The sequence below is a fragment of the Mobula hypostoma genome, chromosome 15 (assembly GCF_963921235.1).
Source record: "Mobula hypostoma chromosome 15, sMobHyp1.1, whole genome shotgun sequence".
Taxonomy (NCBI): Eukaryota; Metazoa; Chordata; class Chondrichthyes; order Myliobatiformes; family Myliobatidae; genus Mobula; species Mobula hypostoma.
Window position 1 is genome coordinate 65,487,307 of NC_086111.1, and position 21,324 is coordinate 65,508,630.

A 21,324-nucleotide genomic window follows, 5' to 3' on the forward strand; every position below is an offset into this window, starting at 1 on the left:
GCTGAACATCGAGCAGAGGGTAGTGCTGATCAGAAACGCCCTGCAGAATGCCCAGAAGCGGCTGAGATGCCGGAACCTCAGTATCACTGGTGGGAAGACCTACTTAGAGTCTGGCATTTACCCACTGGCTGCTCAGAGCCAGCGAATGCTTCCCAGGGACAGCAGGACTGGGTTTCTGCTGCCAGCCACTCAAGAGCAGGGAGCTCCTGCAGTGATTTTGCACGACCCCTTGGTTAATGGTAGGGGTCCATAGCTTGAAAAAGCTTGGAAACCCCCAGTCTAATGAGTTCTACTGGACAGATTGCTAGAAGGGGCAGAGGAGGAGAGGGGAATATGCCATGACTGAAACTAAACCAATGGGCTGGCAAGTTTCTAATCTTCACAGTGCTCTGGAGTTGGCCACTCTTTTGAGGGTACAGAGGAAAATGATGTGTCCCTATATTTCCAGCATCTGCAGAATTCCTCGTGTTTGCATGTCCCTATATCAGTTGGGATAGCGATCCCTCTCTGCAGCTTTCCTTTCTCCTTTTCTGGTGCAGACCCAATGGGCCGAATGGCCTAGTTCTGCTCCTATATCTTATGGTCTCATGGAGAATTCTGAATACTTTCTATCTCAGTCTATTTCAGTCTATGAGGACTGAAGAGATATGAACCTTAAATGCCCTCGCCATGACCTTTTCATTCTAGACTTTCTAGCATGAGAAAGCAGCTACAGTGTTCAATTCTGAGTGCACAGCAGTGATTTCAGTTGACAAGACTGACTGATGTGTCTCACTGTCTGAGCAAGGAACTCTAGTCATGCTGAGATATGGCTAGAGTGGTCCAATACGCCAAGAACGAAGTCAGCTGAACCAACCATCGAAAGGACTTTATAGATCTCTGAGTAAGTTATCTCAGTACAGCTATTAGTTTACATTGGACAAGTTGGGTCATTGGTGATTCCAAAGGTTGAATGATAATTAAACTTGAAATGATTTGATTTGATTTGATTTGATCATATTTACTCGCTGTTTCTCTCTGTCTCTCTTGCGCTCTCTCTAAATCCATCTGTCTTACATTCTCCACGTGCCTTGATATATTTTGTGTCTCGAAATGTCAACCCATTTAGCGGTAAACCAGGATAATCAAAGGCCCCACCCACCCTGGACATTTTCTCTTCTTCCCTCTTCCATCAGGCAGAAGATACAAAAGCCTGAAAGCACGTACCACCAGGCTCAAGGACAGCTTCCATTCCACTGTTAGGTTTATTAAAATAGTTTCATGAAACAACAAGATGGACTCTTGATCTCACAACCGACCTCATTATGATCTTGAACCTTATTGGTACCTGTACTGTACTCTCTCTGTAGTTATTACACTTTATTTTGCATTATTATTGTTTTACCTTGTACATCCTTAATGCATTATGTAATGATTTGATTCATATGAATAGTATGCAAGGCAATTTTTCACTATATCTTGGTACACGTGACCATAATAAACACAATTGGGTTTCTCTAATGATGGTCAATCAACTGATTAATAAGTATACAAAAACTGAGCATTTGGAGGACACACAAATAAGCGAACAGCACTCTGATGATAGATCCTCATATGCTGACGAAAAGTTTGCAAGTAAATTGCCAAGATCTGAGAACAACTCAACCCAACCATCAACCACCTGGAATAGACATTTTCGGAGTTATTTCCAACAAAAAACCAATTCCAATTCCAATTCTCCTTTCCTCTATGCTCTCTGGTGATCAAAAATTCCAAAGGTTCCTGATGAAATTTCTCTTCTTCTCATTCTTATATCATACCCCTAGACCAGGGGTTCCCAACCTTTTTTATGCCATGACCAATACCATTAAGCAAGAGGTCCATGGCCCTCAGGCTGGGAACCCCTGCCCTAGACAGTATCCTCTTGTTATTGACCCTCCTCTCCACATCCAACCTGTAAAGTCCTACCACGGTTTCCTATGGGTGCCCAGTCCCCTCCCACATTCCAAAGACGTAAGTTGCGGCCATATTACGTTGGTGCCAGAATCATGGATACCAGCAGGCTGTCCCCGACACATCATCAGACTCTGTTGGTCATGGATGCAAAATGATGCATTTCACTGTATGTTTCAAAGAAAGCTAATATTTATCTTTTCCTCTTTAGATCCCCTCTCATGCTTTTAAATTCTAGTGACTACAGATCTGGTTGACCCAATCTCACTCATTGGACAGACCTGCCTTGCTAGGGATCAGTCTTATCGTTGCTTTCCTTCTATGGTAAGTATATTTTTACTAATGTTATAAGGACATGCTTACAGTTTTCCAAGAATAGAAACTGCAGAAAAAATGTCTGCAGTGTGCTTGTAGAGTTATACACATGGGGAGCCTTCCCTGCCTGTTTCTTAGTGGGCTGCAGGTCATTACTGCTTGCTCTGAGAAGAGATCAGCCCCACTTCCCCACAACATATCTATGACCCCTAGTCCTTCCCTCAGCTAATTTTCCAAACAAATTTTACTTAGAGATACGGCATGGTAACAGGCCCTTCTGGCCCAGGTCTGTAGACCATGGACGCAAACGATGCACTTCGAAGACCTTTTGAAGGTCATTAACCAAACAGCATGGCCCAATTGCACCCATGTGACCTAGTAACCTGTATGTCATTGTAATGTGGGAAGAAACTAGAGAGGAAATTCTGTCATAGGGAGAATGTACTTACACACAGTGGCTGAACGGAACCTGGATCGCTGGCGGTGTGCTTGCGTTATGCTAACCAATATGCTACCATGTTGACTTATAAATCAGAGCATTATAGGAGTTGGGATGTAATATTGAAATTGTATAAGGCATTGGTGAGGCCAAATTTGGAGTATTGTGTACAGTTTTGGTCACCGAATTATAAGAAAGATGTCAACAAAATAGAGACAGTACAGAGAAGATTTACTGGAATGTTACCTGGGTTTCATCACCTAAGTTACAGAGAAAGGTTGAACAAGTTGGGTCTTTATTCTTTGGAACGTAGAAGGTTGAGGGGGGACTTGATAGAGGTATTTAAGATTATGAGGGGAATAGATAGAGTTGACGTGGATAGGCTTTTTCCATTGAGAGAGGGGGAGATTCAAACAAGAGGACATGAGTTGAGAGTTAAAGGGCAAAAGTTTAGGGGTAACATGAGGGGGAACTTCTTTACTCAGAGAGTGGTGGCTGTGTGGAACGAGCTTCCAGCAGAAGTGGTTGAGGCAGGTTCGATGTTGTCGTTTAAAGTTAAATTGGACAGCTATATGTACAGGAAAGGAATGGAGGGTTATGGGCTGAGTGCAGGTTGGTGGGACTAGGTGAGAGTAAGAGTTTGGCACGGACTAGAAGGGCCGAGATGGCCTGTTTCCGTGCTGTAATTGTTATATGGTTATATGGTTATATGGTTTAATACCCAAATATTTCTAAGATGCCATTCAGACCTTGGGAAGTTTGGTGCAATAATATGTATTGTGAACCAGTGTCATAAACAACACTGGAATTAAAATAATTCTCTGAACTAAATGGTTCAGAGAAGACAAGGGCCATTGTTACATGCTGTTTACTGAATACCACCCCCTACCCTCACCTCTCCATCACTTCACTCCATCATTCAGTGCTTTATTGCCCACATTACAGCTATGAAATGCTGCATTTTTAAATTTTTTAATTAAATGAACATGGGAATTTCTGACAATCTCTCAGTCAGGTCAGCCATGCCCTAGGATAGACAAATACATCTGATATCTCTGTCTCCTTGAGCAGAACAGATGTCATTCTCACAGGATTCAAATCTCCTAATCCATTGCTTAGTGACTGCAAGTCAGCCAAGAGTGCATTGACTGACTTTTAGATGACTTGCAGCTCTCAGTCCATGTACTTTGTCCCAGAGGGAAGAGGCCAAAGAGCGGCTATCGATTACTTTCTGTGCAAAGTAAGACCTCCTAAGTGGGCTATTAAATCTTCATTAAAACCTGCACATACTGTAAATCAAACGACAGAACCATTCGAAGATCATAAACTAAAGTCCAAGACAGGAGTTCTCATCCTGGGGTTCACGTACCACTCAGTAAAGATCCATGGCATAAAAAACGTTGGGAACCACTGGTCTAAGATATCATACTTCCTTCTGTGTTTTGCTGTCATGTTACACTAACTCCCTTTAGCTGAGTACTGGTGCATTGATATATCGAACAGAAAAGTTAAAAGTTGGTTGGATGTGAAATTGCCGGCTAGAGCAATGAAAGGACAGCATTATGTCTTGGCTATACTGGTGGACAACATGTCCACTTAGTTACTAATAAAGGTGCTAAATTGTTCGAGTTTGCAGGACAGGCAGAGATGAATGAATGAATGATAGAGTCATTGAGACATACAGAATGGAAACAAACCCCTTGGCACAACTTACCCATGCTGGCCAAATTAGCTGGTCCTCCCAAATGGTCCACCACAACCAAAATTTCCTTCTGAGCTAGTCCTATTTGCTTAAGATCTTTCCTCCCTGTACAGATGTAATTAACTGAGGGGTCTTTGGATCTCAGGTTAGGAACCCCTGCCATACACCCACCACACCCTTCTTATTTCCACTCCACCTTCTTCAAGGTTCAAGGCTTCATGGTTGATGGACTGGGCCTTGTTCACTATGGCCTCAATGGAGGAGGAACTCTGGGCAGCTCACCAGCACATCAGCTAGTGTGACGCTTCACAGTGCCGCCTGTAAGATCTGGGCTCAATTCCTGCTGCCGTCTTTAAGGGGTTTGTACATACTTCCCGTGACCGTGTGGATTTCTTCTGTGTGCAATGGTTTCCTCCCACATTCCAAAAGACATACGAGCTAGGTTTACTAAGTTGTGGTCATGCTACGCTGGTGCCCGAAGTGTGGTGACTCTTGCAAGAATGAGCCTGGGAACGAAAGGGTTATGTATGAGGAGCATTTGATGGTTCTGGGCCTGTACTTGCTGGAGTTTAGAAAAATGGGTGGGGGGGGGGCGGATCTCACTGAAACCTATTGAATATTGAAAGATTGAGATAGTCAACATGGAGAGAATACTTTCTATAGTGATGAATTCTAGGACCAGAGGGCACAGCCTCAGAATACAAGGACATCATTGTAGAACAGAGTTGAGGAGGAATCGCTTTAGACAGAGGGTAATGAATCTGAGGGTGGCTGTGGAGGCCAAGTCATTGGGTATATTTAAGGCGGAGGTCGATAGGTTCTTGATGAATAAGGGTGTCAAAGGTAAGGGGGAGAAGGAAGGAGAATAGGGTTGAGAGGGATAGTAATTAGGTTGCCATTTGTAAAATGTTTGTAAGTTCTCCATGTGGCCACTTGGTTTTCCTCCAGGTGCTCTGGTTTCCTCCACAGTCCAAAGATTTCCCAATTAGTAGCTTAATTGGTCATTGTAAATTGACCAGTGATTAGTCATTGGATATATTTAAAGTGGAGGTTGATTTGTTCTTGATTAATCAGGGCATCAAAGGTTATGAGGAGATGACAGGAAGATGGGGTTCAGTGGGATAATAAATCAGCCATGATAGAGTGACAGAGCCGACTTGATGGGCTGAATGGTTTAATTCTGCTCCTACGTCTTACGGTCTTACAGTCTTATGAGGTGTTGTGCATACGTACACAGTTTGAATAAAATCAATGTTCTTTGTTAGGACTCTTCATTTTTCACACTTTCCAACCTGTTCACCCCACAATTGATTGTTAGACTTTACAAATTCACTGAACACATGCATCTTACAGAATGCACGTTTCTAAACCGGCTTTTGTATCTAAAACAGATAGCTTACAAATTCAAGCTGTTGATCACCAAAAGAATGCCCATAGGCACAGAGCCTAACAACCCAGACCAAAGCTTTGATTGTAGTTGCCGACAAAGAGTCCCAACTCCCAAGAGAAATTAATTGAGATAAGATCAATCAGATAACGCAACTAAATTCTTGTGAACAACAGTTCTTGGTTTCCTTGCGAGAGGCTGTCAGCCACTCCATCTTGGACTCCACACATTTCACTCTGTTCTTTCCTCTGTGTGTTCATTACCATAGCTGAGTGCAGGTTTAACGATTATTAAGATTATTTTTCTTACACTTTTGTTGTTTTTGCATCCCTCTCTGTGCTGATGCCTTTTCTCCTTCACTCTCTCCCCCTCTCTATCTCTCTCTCTCTCTCCCCCCTCAGCCCCTTCCTGTGACTGCTCTTTCTGTCCCTCTCTAAGTCTTTTTATAAGCCACTTGCTCTGACCCCACTTTGTGGCCTTTCCAGTGGCTTCTTTTGATGTGTTTCTGACCTTCCCACCTGTCTAGGCCTCTCTCTGTGGCCACTCTATGTGGTCCTTCTGTCATCCCACCCTGCGATCCATCCCAGTGTGTCTCCCTCCCCCCTCCCCGTCACTCTCTCACTCTCTCTTTCTTTCTGGGACTCTTTTTCAGCTCTCATCTCCAAGGGTTCCTTTGGCTCGCTCTGCTTTCCCCATTCATCTCTAAGATGCATTTGATGTAAACTGCAGATTTTCTACCCCAGCAATGGGCAATGATCTTTGTTGTTCATTGCTCTTGGCAACTAATATTTCTAACTCTGGCCCCAGATTAAAGGTTGACATCTATCCGTTGATGAAGTATGAACCTCCAGGTTGAGTCGGTGGTGAAGAAGGCGAATGCAATGTTGGCATTCATTTCTAGAGGAATAGAGTATAGGAGCAGGGATGTGATGTTGAGGCTCTATAAGGTGTTGGTGAGACCTCACTTGGAGAACTGTGGGCAGTTTTGGTCTCCTTATTTAAGAAAGGATGTGCTGACATTGGAGAGGGTACGGAGAAAATTCATTAGAATGATTCTGGGAATGAGAGGGTTAACATATGAGGAACATTTGTCCACTCTTGGTCTGTATTCCTTGGGGTCTAGAAGAATGAGGGGAGACCTCATAGAAACATTTCGAATGTTGAAAGGCATGGACAGAGTGCATGTGGCAAAGTTGTTTCCCATGATGGGGGAGTCTAGTACGAGAGGGCATGACTTAAGGATTGAAGGGTGCCCATTCAGAACAGAAATGCCAAGAAATTTTTTTAGTCAGAGGGTGGTGAATCTGTGGAATTTGTTGCCATGGGCAGCAGTGGAGGCCAAGTCATTGGGTGTATTTAAGGCAGAGATTGATAGGTATCTGAGTAGCCAGGGCATCAAAGGTTATGGTGAGAAGGCGGGGGATTGGGACTAAATGGGAGAATGGATCAGTTTATGGTAAAATGGGGGAGCAGACTCGATGGGCCAAATGGCCTACTTCTGCTCCTTTGTCTTATGGTCTTATGGACTAGAAGGATTGACAAAGCTCAAATGAAGGCAGACAAACTGTTAAGTGTTAAAGAGCCTTTGAATTTATGCACATAGAGTCAGATTATAAAAAACACTCCTTCAATGTTGATTGGATTTAAGACTGAGTCTGTGGCAGTTCTGGAGGTTTTTGGTTTGAATGATTTGATGCAGCACATAGAGGCTCGACTTTGAAACAGACGTTCAACTCAGCTGATCTCTCCTCTTTCGTGTATTTTCCCAGGTGTGATATATTTCCTAAGATATAAAACATTCCGGTATATTTTATAAGATAGTTTGCTTTCATAAGATCTTCATGAATTTGGTTCCAGACAGTGAATTCCCGATCTCAATGTATAGACTTTCCATCATATTATGGGTTATTTTGTATTTGATCTTGGACCTGTGTTCTCTGGTAGTTATATGTTCCACCACTAGTTTCTGCCACAGTTTCCATTTACTTTACTGTATTGATATCATTCTTGATTCTTGAAGCCCAGATGCTAAGGACCAGAGTGAGCGAGCTTGGAGATAGAGGCCTCAAGGTTGAAGCTCCTGGGTCTACTTGTTCAGCGGTCAGAGGCCCGATGTCTATGTGTTTGAGAGTCCATGGCCTGGGCCTGGAGGCATGGAGGTGGCCTGCCCTGAGGCTGGAGGCCTGTCGATGTGTATGTGTGGGTGGGTGGGTCTTAGGGTGGGAAAGCAGCTTGTTTCGCTGTTGTTTGGTCTTGTGGTTATTGTTGTTACTTGTGTTGTTCTGCCGAACATTGTGAGAATGCTATGTTGGTGCTGGAATGTGTGGCGCACTTGCGGGCTGCCCCCAGCACGTCCTTAGGTTGCGCTGGTTGTGAATACAAACAAAACATTTCACTGTATCTTTTGATGTACATGAGAAAAATAAATATGTATCTGAATCTGATCTTTAACACAGTTAAACTTTCTCAGCTCAAAAGCCAACAACCTCAGACTCTCCTCATCACTGGAAAACTGACTGCTAGTTCACGGAGTGAGAGTTGAAAGGATGGGTATCCACCAAGGTTATAATGTTGAAGCAAGGATGCAATGTTGAGGCTTTATAAAGCACTGGTGAGGCTTCATTTGGAGTATTGTGAGCAGTTTTGGGCCCCCTATCTAAGAAAGGAACTGCTGACATTGGAGAGCATTCAAAGGAGTTTCATGAAAATTATTTCAGGATTGAAAGGCTTGTCATATGAGGAGTGTTTGATGGCTCTGGGCCTCTACTCACTGGAATTCAGAAGAATGGAGATAACCTCACTGAAACCTATCAAAGGGAGTGGATGTGGAGAGGATGTTTCCTATGGTGGGGGGAGTTTCAGACCAGAGGACACAGCCTCAGAATAGAGAGATGTCTTTTTAGAACAGAGATGAGGTTGAATTTCTTTAGCCAGAGGGTGGTGAATCTGTGGAATTTGTTGCCACAGATGGCTGTAGCGGCCAAGTTATTGGATATATTTAAGGCAGAGATTGATAGATTCTTGATCTGTCAGGGTATGAAGGGATATGGAGAATAGGCAGATTGGAGATAAGAGGGAAAATGGATCAGCCATGATGAAATAGTGGAGCAGACTCGATGGGCCAAATGATCTAATTCTGCTCCTTTATCTTATGGTCTTATGATTATCTTGTGACAGTCTACAGGGAGATCTTTAAGGAATGATGATGCAGCTTTGCCTTGGCAGTCAAAGTGAAGGATAATCCAAAGAGCTTTTACAGGTATATTAAGAGCAAAAGGATTGTAAGGGATAAAATTGGTCCTCTTGAAGATCAAAGTGGTCGGCTATGTGCGGAACCAAAGGAAATGGGGGAGATCTTAAATAGGTTTTTTGCGTCTGTGTTTACTAAGGAAACTGGCATGAAGTCTATGGAATTAAGGGAAACAAGTAGTGAGATCATGGAAACTGTACAGATTGAAAAGGAGGAGGTCCTTGCTGTCTTGAGGAAAATTAAAGTGGATAAATCCCTGGGACCTGACAGGGTGTTCCCTTGGACCTTGAAGGAGACTAGTGTTGAAATTGCAGGGGCCCTGGCAGAAATATTTAAAATGTCGCTGTCTACAGGTGAGGTGCCGGAGGATTGGAGAGTGGTTCATGTTGTTCCGTTGTTTAAAAAAGGATCGAAAAGTAATCCGGGAAATTATAGGCCAGTAAGTTTAACATCGGTAGTAGGTAAGTTATTGGAGGGAGTACTAAGAGACAGAATCTACAAGCATTTGGATAGACTGGGACTTATTAGGGAGAGTCAACATGGCTTTGTGCGTGGTAGGTCATGTTTGACCAATCTATTGGAGTTTTTCGAGGAGGTTACCAGGAAAGTGGATGAAGGGAAGGCAGTGGATATTGTCTACATGGATTTCAGTAAGGCCTTTGACAAGGTCCCGCATGGGAGGTTAGTTAGGAAAATTCAGTCGCTAGGTATACATGGAGAGGTGGTAAATTGGATTAGACATTGGCTCGATGGAAGAAGCCAGAGAGTGGTGGTAGAGAATTGCTTCTCTGAGTGGAGGCCTGTGACTAGTGGTGTGCCACGGGGATCAGTGCTGGGTCCATTGTTATTTGTCATCTATATCAACGATCTGGATGATAATGTGGTAAATTGGATCAGCAAGTTTGCTGATGATACAAAGATTGGAGGTGTAGTAGACAGTGAGGAAGGTTTTCAGAGCCTGCAGAGGGACTTGGACCAGCTGGAAAAATGGGCTAAAAAATGGCAGATGGAGTTTAATACTGACAAGTGTGAGGTATTGCAAGTTGGAAGGACAAACCAAGGTAGAAGATACAGGGTTAATGGTAAGGCACTGAGGAGTGCAGTGGAACAGAGGGATCTGGGAATACAGATATAAAATTCCCTAAAAGTGGCGTCACAGGTAGATAGAGTCGTAAAGAAAGCTTTTGATACATTGGCCTTTATTAATCAAACTATTGAGTATAAGAGCTGGAATGTTATGATGAGGTTGTATAAGGCATTGGTGAGGCTGAATCTGGAGTATTGTGTTCAGTTTTGATCACCAAATTACAGGAGGGATATAAATAAGGTTGAAAGAGTGCAGAGAAGGTTTACAAGGATGTTGCCGGGACTTGAGAAACTCAGTTACAGAGAAAGGTTGAATAGGTTGGGACTTTATTCCCTGGAGCGTAGAAGAATGAGGGGAGATTTGATAGAGGTATATAAAATTATGATGGGTATAGATAGAGCGAATGCAAGCAGGCTTTTTCCACTGAGGCAAGGGGAGAAAAAAACCAGATGACATGGGTTTAGGGTGAGGGGGGAAAAGTTTAAAGGGAACATTAGGGGGGGCTTCTTCACACAGAGAGTGGTGGGAGTATGGAATGAGCTGCCAGACGAGGTGGTAAATGCAGGTTCTTTTTTAACATTTATGAATAAATTGGACAGATACATGGATGGGAGGTGTATGGAGGGATATGGTCCGTGTGCAGGTCAGTGGGACTAGGCAGAAAATGGTTCGGCACAGCCAAGAAGGGCCAAAAGGCCTGTTTCTGTGCTGTAGTTTCTATGGTTTCTTTGCTACCTGTTCTCAGGTATCCATTCCACTTTCTATGTAGAATCAAGCTAATAGCTGTGAAAACTACTCAGTGAACACACTCCCGATAAAGATTAATGATGGGACTTCATAGTTAATGTCGAACAGCACACTAAAACTTGCAAGTTGGCTAATTTACAGACACAACTCATTCCAGCAAAGTACAGCAGTCAACTGCTAACAACAGTTGACATGAATGTGGTTGAATGCTACACCACAGCCAAGTTTTGTATAATTAGATCCTCACATAAGGAAACATTGCTTCGCTCGCGGGGGACAAAGGGAGGTTAGTGCACCACACCCAATAGCAAAGTCAGATTATCAATAAAAAAAAAGGATAGAGAATGATGGAAATACTCAGGCAGCAGCTGTGGAGGTAAGAATAGGGCCAGTGTTTCACTAGAAAGATCAATGACACGAATCGTTGGGCTGCATCACATGTTTTGCCGGCGGGAGGTTCTATAGGGCGCAGGCTGTAACGTGTGGGTCAGCATGTATCTTCCACACTACTGCACGATAGCGCCTCTACTTCCTTAGGAGTTTGCAGACAGTCAGCATGACCTCTAAAACTTTGACAAACTTGTACAAATGGGTAGTGGAGAGCGTATTGACTGGCTGCATCACAGTCTGGTGTGGAAACACCGATGCCCTTAAATGGAAAATCTTACAAAAGTAGTGTATGTGCCCCAGACCATCACGGGTAAAACCCTTCCAACCACTGAGCACATCTACGTGAAATGCTGTCGCAAGGAAGCAGCATTTGTCATCCGGCACCCCACCACCCAGGGCATGCTTTCTTCTTCCTGCTGCCATCAGGAAGAAGATACAGGAGCATCAGGACTCACACCACTAGATTCAGGTGCGGTTATTACCCCTCAACCGAAGTCGATAACTACACTCAACTTCACTTGCCCCATCACTGAACTATTCCCCCAACCAATGGACTCATTTCCAAGTATTTATCTTATGTTCTCAATATTTATTGTTTATTTATTTATTATTTTTATTATTTCTTTTTTTTTTGCATTTGCACATTTTGTTGCACTCTGGTTGAACACCCTAGTTGAGTGGTCTTTCATTGTACTGACCCTTTAACCTTCCCTCCTACATAATCCTCCACTTATCTTTCATCCATGTGCCTACCTAAGTGTTTTTAAAATGTCCCTAAAATATCTGGCTCTACCACCACTCTGTGTAAAAAAACCTGCCTCTGAAAGCCCCATAAGCTTTCCTCTGATCACCTTAAAGTTATACCTCCTTGTTTAGTTTCTAATGGAAATAGAGCATCTGTGAGACTGCAGCATCCCCTTAGTACCAAGTTCAGAGATAATTCATCATTCCCCAGAGCCCATTTGATGCATACCGGCCATAAAAATCTTTTTCCAAGCACACCCTTTTTCCATGCTCTTTGTTCAAGGCCATTATACGTTTCACATTTTCCAATCTCATCCAAGAATTTTTCAATACCCTATGCAAGTTCCCATCTTCACCACCATTTCAGCTCCCCAATCTGTCAGCGAAAACTTCAAAAAGTTCCCTTCTAATTCCTCTCACTGATACTGACCTATCTCCTAAGGGAACTAGGTCTTTCCTGTTCAACTCATCCAGGACGCTCATTATATTGTTCAGTTAAATCTTCCCCCTAGCTTCCCGAGTTCCAAAAAAAACAATTTCAGCCTAGCAAATTATCCTTCATCACCAAATGACTCCAATCCTGGTAAGCTATTTTAGCGCTATGAAATCCAAGATATTGATTGTGGATTTCAGGAAGGGGAAGCCCAGAGAGCATTCACCAATCCTCACTGAGGGATTAGTGGTGGGAACGAGGAGCAGCCTCCGATTCCTGGGCTTCAACATCTCCAAGGATCTGTCCTATAAGAGCATAAGATAATAAGGTAACAGAGCAGAATTAGACCGAGCAGCCCATTGAGTCTGCTCCACCATTCCATCATGGCTGATTTATTATACCTTCAACTCTATTCTCCTATCTTCTTCCTGTAACTTTTGATGCCCTAATTAATCAAGAATCGATCAACCCCCACCTTAAATATACCCATTGACCCGATCTGTACAACAATCTGTGGCAATGAATTCCATAGGTTTACCACCCTTTGGCTAAATAAGTTTTTCTTTAGCTCTGTTCTAAAGGGATGTCCTTCTTTTTTGAGGCCCTCTGGTCCTGCACTCCCCCACTACATGAAACATCTTCTCCATATCCACTCTATCTAGCGTTTTCAATATTCAACACTTCAATATTCAGAGCCATCAATCGCTCCTCATATGTTAACCCTTTCATCACTGGGATCATTCTCATGGATCTCCTCTGGACCCTCTCCAACATCAGTACGCCTTTTCTTAGATAAGGGACCCCAAACTGCTTACAATACTACAAATGCAGACTGACCAATGCCTTATAAAGCCTTAGCTGTACATCCTTGGTTGCGTATTCTAGTCATATCGAAATGAACGCTGATATTGCATTTGCCTTTCTCACTACTGACTCAACCTGCAAGTTAACCTTTAAGTGTTAACCTGCACGAGCACTCCCAAGTCCCTTTATACCTCTGATTTTTGAATTTTATCCCCATTTTGAAAATTGCCCTTGGGTTTAATTTTTCTACCAAAGTGCATGACCGTACACTTCCGTACACTATATTCCATTTGCTATTTCTTGCCCATTCTCCCAATCTGTCTAAGTCTTGCTTCCTGAACACTACCTACTCCTCCACCTACCTGAGTATCATCCACAAACTTGGCCACAAAGCATCAAATCCTTCATCCAAGCCATTGACATATAATGTGAAAAGAAGCGATCCCAACGCTAACACCTGTGGAATGCAACAAGCACCAGTAGCCAACTAGAAAAAGCCCAGCAACACACATAAAATGCTGGAGGAGGCAGGCAACATCTATGGAAAAGAGTACAGTCGATGTTTTCAGCCAAAACCCTGTGGGTTTCCAACATCTGGAGATTTTCTCTTGTTTGTGACTGGAAAAGGCCTCCTTTATTTCCACTCCTTGCCTCCAGCCAATCAGCCAGTCTTCTATCCATGTTAGTATCTTTCCTGCAATACCATAGGCTCTTATCTTGTTAAGCAGCCTCATGTGTGACACCTTGTTAAAGGCCTGAAAATCCAAATAAACAACATCCACTGACTCTCCTTTATCTATTCTGCCTGTTATTTCCAACAGATTTGTCAGGCAAGATTTCCCCTGAAGGAAACCATGCTGGTTTTGGTCTATTTTGCTCTGTGTCTGCAAGTACCCTGAAACCTCAACCTTAATAATAGACTCCAACATCTTTCCAAGTACTGTTGTCAGGCTGGTTTATAATTTACTTTCTTCTGCCTTGCTCTCTTCTTAAAGTGTGGAGTGACATTTGAAATTTTCCAGACCTCCAGAATCATTCCAGAATCTAATGATTGTAGAAAAATCATTACTAATGCCTCCACAATCTCCTCAGCTACCTCTATCAGAACCCTGAGGTGTAGTCCATCTGGTCCAGGTGGCATACCTTTAGACCTTTCAGCTTCCTGAGCACCTTCATCTTAGGAATCACAATGACATTTTCACATTTCTGGCTTTCTGCTAGCGTCTTCCATAGTGAAAACTGATGCAAAATATTTATTAAGTTTGTCCACCATTTCTTTGTCTCCTATTACTACTTGTCCAGCATCATTTACCAGTGGTTCAATATCCACTCTCACATCTCTTTTATACGTTATATATCCGAGAACTGAAATGCCTCACAGTACTGAAATGTTACGTTTATCCAGTTATGTTATATGGATCAGAATGTTGGATAATATCTAGTAACATGAGGAAACGAATTGAAGCAGCAGAGATGTGTTTTTTGAGGAGGATGCAAAGAATATCATGGACGAAATGAATATCTAACGAGGATGTCATGAACAGAGCAAGCACAAAAAGAGAAATAATGTATGAGATCATGAAAAGGCAACGTAACTTCATTTGGACATGTGATTAGGAAAGAGGAGTTAGAATGCACGGTAACTATAGGAAAGATTGAAGGGAAGAAAGCAAGAGGAAGACAAAGACAAATGATGATGGAGACAGCAGCCAGAGAACTGGAAATGAATACCAATGAACTGATCCACTTGACCTGAAACAGGAGTGTGTGGGCCATGGCAGTCAAAGCTCAAACTGGACATGACACCTGATGATGATGATGATGATATCTGAGAAAACTTGTTGTATCCTTTTTGATATTATTGGCTGATAATATTTATATCAATAATTTATATCATTGTCCTGAGCATAATGCATTGAGGCAATCACGAAAAAGGCTTGTCAACAGCTCTTCCTCTTTAGGAGTTTGAGAAGAATTGGTATAGTGTTTCACCAAAGACTTGCAAATTTCTGTAGAGAGCATTCCGATTTGTTCCATCACAGCCTGGTATGGAAGTTTCAATGCATAGGATCACAAGAGGCTGCAGAGAGCTGTAGACTCAGCTCGATCTATCACGGGCTCAAACCTCTCCACCATTGAGGACATTTTCTTTTATTTCTTGATGTGTGCCTGTGTGCGTGTGAGTCTGTGCGTGTGCGTCTTCATGTGTATGCATGCGTCCGTGATGATGTCTTTTTCATGGTTTTTTACAAGGCGTGGAGCGAGAGAGAGACTGTGTGGCTCGCCACTCCTCACACAGACAGTTTCGCAGTATTTTCCCTTTATTTTATGAGGTCGAGTTGCGATCCCGACACTCAACCCAGCACAGATCGAAAGCGTACTCGGGAGCAGACCCGACTGGTTTGGAACCCAGGAACCTCCGCTCCCGGGTCCGGCGCCGATGTCGTTGCGCCACCAGCCGACCCCATTGAGGGCATTTTCAAAAGCCAGTGCCTCAAGAGGCACTATTGGGTGCCTCTTCCATCATTAAAGACCCTCACCTCCCTGGACATGCCCTCTTCCCATTATTCCAATTGGCTAGGAGGTACATAAGCCTGAAGACCCACACTTAATAATTCAGGAACAGTTTCTTCCCTACCATCATCAGTTATCTGAATAATCTATGAGCCCATGACCACTATTAATTTATTTATTGAGATACAGCGCAGAATAGGTCCTTCCGGCCCTCTGAGCCAGGCCCCCCAGCAATCCCCCAATTTATATATAGGTATCCGTTAGTCTCGTGAGACCATGGATTTGCGCCTTGGAAGGTTTCCAGGGTGCAGGCCTGGGCAAGGTTGTATGGAAGACCAGCAGTTGCCCATGCTGCAAGTCTCCCCTCTCCACGACACCGATGTTGTCCAAGAGAAGGGCACTAGGGCCAATACAGCTCAACACCAGTGTCGTCGCAGAGCAATGTGTGGTTAAGTGCTCAAGGACACAACACGTTGCCTCAGCTGAGGCTCGAACTAGTGACCTTCAGATCACTGGACCGACGCCTTAACTACTTGGCCAACACAATTTAACCCTAGCTTAATCATGGAATACTTTACAATGACCAATTAACCTACCAACCGATAGGACTTAGGACTGTGGGGAGGAAACCAGAGCATCTGGAGGAAACCCACGTGATCACAGGGAGAACAGGTTGCTGGTACTGTAAAGCGTTATGCTAACCACTCTGCTACCACTAACCACTCACCACACTATTGCCTGCTATTTGCACTATTTATTTATTTAGTAATTCCTAGCAATTTTATATATAGTTTTACAGTAATGAGTGTGAAGTCACTGAACTGACACCACTCAACCAGCCGACCTATCTCACTCCTGTACACCTCCTCGTTACCATCGGAGGTTCTGCCAACAACAGTTGTGTCATTGGCGAGTTTATGGATAGCATTTGTGCTGCGCCTGGCCACACAGCCGTGAGTGTAGAGAGAGTTGAGCAGTGGGTGAGCTGTCTGGGATAGAAGGGGAATAACCAGTAAGGAAAGCTGGAAGTTCCTGATCCAAAATATTGACCCTCCACAGTTGCTGTCAACCTGCTGAGTTCCTCCATCATTTTGTGCGTTCTCCAGATTCTAGCATCTGCCATCTCCTCCGTGCCTAACACAGTCTTTCGGACCAAAGGCATTCTGTTTGTTCTTCATTTCCCTACCATTTACACATGTCCATGCAGGCTGAAGCAGTACGTTACATTTCCAACACCCCCAACACCCACGTGTAGATCGAGCACATTAGTAGGTCCAAGGTAGTTGTTTCCTTTAAAGGCTGATTTATACTCGTGCGTACTAGCTTACGTCGTAGCCTACGCAAATGGGCTACGCCGTTGTGAGCATTTATACTTGTGCGTTGGTGTGTCTGCATCGCTCTGCAATTCACTGCCAAAATGCTAGTTGGTGGTAGGGTTTCTATGCCACTGTGTTGAGTTTCTTCGTGCTGAAACTCAGCATGAAGAAACTCAAACTTCAAACAATGGCGACTGAAAATGAAGGATGGTGAATTCTCTGTGGTTGTCCGGCCACTGAGAGACATGGACGAGGAAATACATTTCAAATATTTTTGGATGTCGGCAGGTAGATTTGACGATTTGGTTCATCGTCTCCAACCATTTATTTCACATCAGTGTACGCACAGTATACTCTGAGACTGGCAATCACCATTCGAGTTTTAGCTTCAGGAGGAAGTCAACAGGCTGTAGCAGCTAGCTACAAACTGGCGTCAAGCACAGGGTCCTCCATAATTTCGGAGGTCTGTAGATCTTCATGGAAAGCATTGCAGCCAGAGTTCCTTCCCTGCCCTCTCAGTCGCCCAATGGCAAGCTATTGCAGCATAGGAGGAAATGCAATGCTGCCAAGCGAACCAATAACATTTGTTGCGGTCTGCAACGCCGCGACGCGTGGTTATGTTTGTGGAGAGGTTCGTGTTAGGCTACGGCGTAGGGCTGGTGTAGAGTACAGCATAGGGTACGCTGCTACACCGTGTCTACGGTGTACATTTGATGCACAAGTATAAATCAGCCTTAACTCTGTGTGCACTGTAAACCTCTTGGGGGGGTGGGTGGTCAACAGAGTGCAGGAAGCACGTAACATTGTGTAAATACAGATCAGTGTTTAGCAATGCCCTCTTCTCATTGCTGCATCTGGGAGAAGACACAAGAGCCTGAAGGCACACACTCAACAATTCAGGAACATCTTCTTCCCTTCTGCCATCCAATTTCTGAATGGTCATTGAACCCATGAACACTGTCTCACTGCTTTTTTTTCCTCTTTTTGCACAACATAGTTAACTTCATACATATAGTACTGTGCAAAAGTCTTGGCACACACATATATATATCTCGCCAGGGTGCAAAAGGAGTCTATTTACATCCTGTAATTTAGAGTTTTTATTATGATGTATTGCAATGTACTGCTGCCACAAATCAACAAATTTCATGACATATGCCAGTGATATTAAACCTGACTCTGATTCTGATTCTGAGCTAAAATGAATCACACACACAAAATGCTGGAGGAACTCAACAGGACAGGCAACATCTATGGGGTGGTGGGGGGGGGATGATAAACAGTCCACGTTTCGGGCAAGACCCTTCTTCAGGACTGGAATGGAAGGGGAAAGAAGCCAGAATAAGAAGGTGGGGGGAGGGAAAGAAGTACAAGTAAGCAGGTGTTAGGTGAGACCAGGTGAGGTAGAAGCTGGGTTGGTGGATCTGATTGAAACATATAAAATTATTAAGGGATTGGACAGGCTAGGGGCAGGAAACATGTTCCCACCGTTGGGGGAGTCCAGAACCAGAGGCCACAGTTTAAGAATAAGGGGTAGACAATTTAGAATGGAGTTGAGGAAAAACTTTTTCACACAGAGGGTTGTGGTTCTGTGGAATGCTCTGTACAGGCCAATTCTCTGGATTATTTCAAGAAAGTATTAGATAGAGCTCTTAAAGATAGCGGAGTGAAGGGATATGGGGAGAAGGCAGGAAAAGGGTCCTGATTGTGGATGATCAGCCATGATCACAGTGAATGGTGGTGCTGGCTCGAAGGGCTGAATGGCCTGCTCCTGCACCTATTGTCTATTGTCTATTGGTCGGGGGGCGGAATGATGTAAGAGACTGAAAGGTAATAGGTGGAAGAGGTAAAGGGCTGAAGAGAGAAGGGTGGACTGTGGAAGAAAAGGGAAGGAGGAGAGGCACCAGAGGGAGGTCATGGGCATGTAGGGAGGAGAGAAGGGGTAAGAGGGAGCCAGAATGGGGAATGGAAAAAGAGAGGGGAGATGGGGGAGAAATTACCTAAAATTAAAGAAATTAATGCTCCTGCCATGAGGTTATTTGAAGTATTAGTTTATATAAGATACGTGGTGGCTTTGTGGGCCAAATATTATATCAGGCTCAGGGAGAGGTCACGGCATTGCTATGGGCCTTCCAATGTGGATAGCCAACACAGAGACTGTCCAATTATATATTTAATCAAGTTAATGCTCCTGCCATGAGGTTATTTGAAGTATTAGTTTATATAAGATACGTGGTGGCTTTGTGGCATTTATTTGGCCCACAAAGCCACCCCTTTTTCATAAATTTGGTCTCTGAAGATTTATAAATAAATCTGATAATGGTTGGTTGTCAACACCAATTGTAAAGATCAGAGGGAAGCAGGTGGAGGTTTCAGGACATCAACAATTCAGCTGTCAACAACTCATGGGGCAGAGCCAACAGCAGTCACACATTGGTGAGGGAATGAGCTATTCAGTGATTAATGCTCACATTTATATCCAACAAATTAGACCACAACTTTTGAACAATGGTAACACAGCAGACAAAGAAGCCATTGGCCCATCACTTAGGGTACAAAGAAGTTATAGTTAAGTCACAGGACTAACAGCTGGAGGTCTTGAGCATTAATCTAAAGGCAAGAATTCAAATCTCACCTCAGCATCTGGGCAACTTAAAATTCAAAAAACTAATTGAATAGACTTGGTAATGTTAAGCATGAAGATACTAGGCTGTTGTGGAAGAACTGTATTCAGACAGTTGCTGCTGAATTTTGGCAGAAAACCTCTCCCCAGAATAGGAGCAACACACATCAAAGTTGCTGGTGAACGCAGCATCTCTAGGAAGAGGTACAGTTGATGTTTCGGGCTGAGGGTCTCGGCCTCAAACGTCGACGACTGTACCCCTTCCTAGAGATGCTGCCTGGCCTGCTGCGTTCACCAGCAACTTTCATGTGTGTTGCTTGAATTTAGAGGATCTGCAGATTTCCTCGTGTTTGCGCCCCAAAATATGAGCTATTTTGAAAAACAAAGGCTATAACTGAACTATTATGTTGATTATATTATGAAATATTATGTCATACATATTTATTGTAAATTACTACAATTGCACATTGCACATTTGAATGGAGATGTAAAGATTTTTACTCCTCATGTATATGAAGGATGTAAGTAAAAAAGTCAATTCAATTCAATTCACTATCAGAGTTACGATGGGATAGAATAGCCCCCCATGGTTTCTATACACTCAGTTGCCACTTTATTAGATATACCTGCTCAGTAATGCAAACATCTCAATGCATAAAAGCATGAGGACATGGTCAAGAGGTTCAGTTGTTCATACCAAACATCAGAATGGGGAAGAAGTTGATCTAAGTGACTTTGGGGAATGATTGTTGGTGCCAGATGGGGTGGTTTGAGCATCTCAGAAACTGCTGATCTCCTAGGATTTTCAAGTACAACGGTCTCTAGAATTCACAGAGAATGGTGTGAATAAGAGGAAAAAACATCACTGAAGAGTAGTTCTGTGAGCGAAAACATCTGGCTAATGAGAGGTCAGAGGAGAATGGCCAGACTGGTTCAAGCTGACAGGAAGGTGACAGTAACTCAAATAACCATGTGTTACAAGAGTGGTGTGTAGAAGACCATGTCTGAATGCACAACTCATCAAACCTTGAAGTGGATGGGCTACAGCAGCAGAAGACCGGGAATATATAGGAGCTATCTAATAAAGTGATCACTGAGAGTGTTCCATAATTCTATGATGACATTGTATGGGGGATGAACACAAATACATGGCTCTGCAAGACACCTTATGGAAGAGGCACTGACACCCAACATTCCTTCAAGTCCCCTCCATTTCAATGGCCGAAACAATAAAGCAGCTCATCTGTCTGAATTAATAGTGTTGAGATGAAGACGGCAGAGAGCTTCAAGTTTCTTGGTGTAAATAATACCAACAATTTGTCACGGTCCACCCACATTGATACTATATTCAAGAAAGTGCATTCAATGTCTTTGCTTCCTCAGAAGACTAAAGACTTAGAAAGCAATTAAATTTCTTAATATCTTCCTGCCACCGAACACACACGTACATCTGTTCAGACTACCCTGCTAACCGTCCAACTCACAGACACATTCTCATCCTGCAATAGTCAATTTTCATAATTTATTGCTGCTGTTTCACATAATAATAAAACTGTTTGTTTTATTATAATAGTGTCAGTAACATTATACTATTCTATATAAACATGCACCACGCTTTATGTCAACCTGTGAATCTCCAAG

General features: G+C 43.3%; 1 protein-coding gene across 2 annotated transcripts in view; it reads right to left on the reverse strand.

Moving 5' to 3' along the window:
• LOC134356939 (semaphorin-3G-like) overlaps positions 1 to 21,324 on the reverse strand; it is a 224,896-nt gene that overhangs the window by 58,306 nt on the left and 145,266 nt on the right. The window lies entirely within an intron of this gene.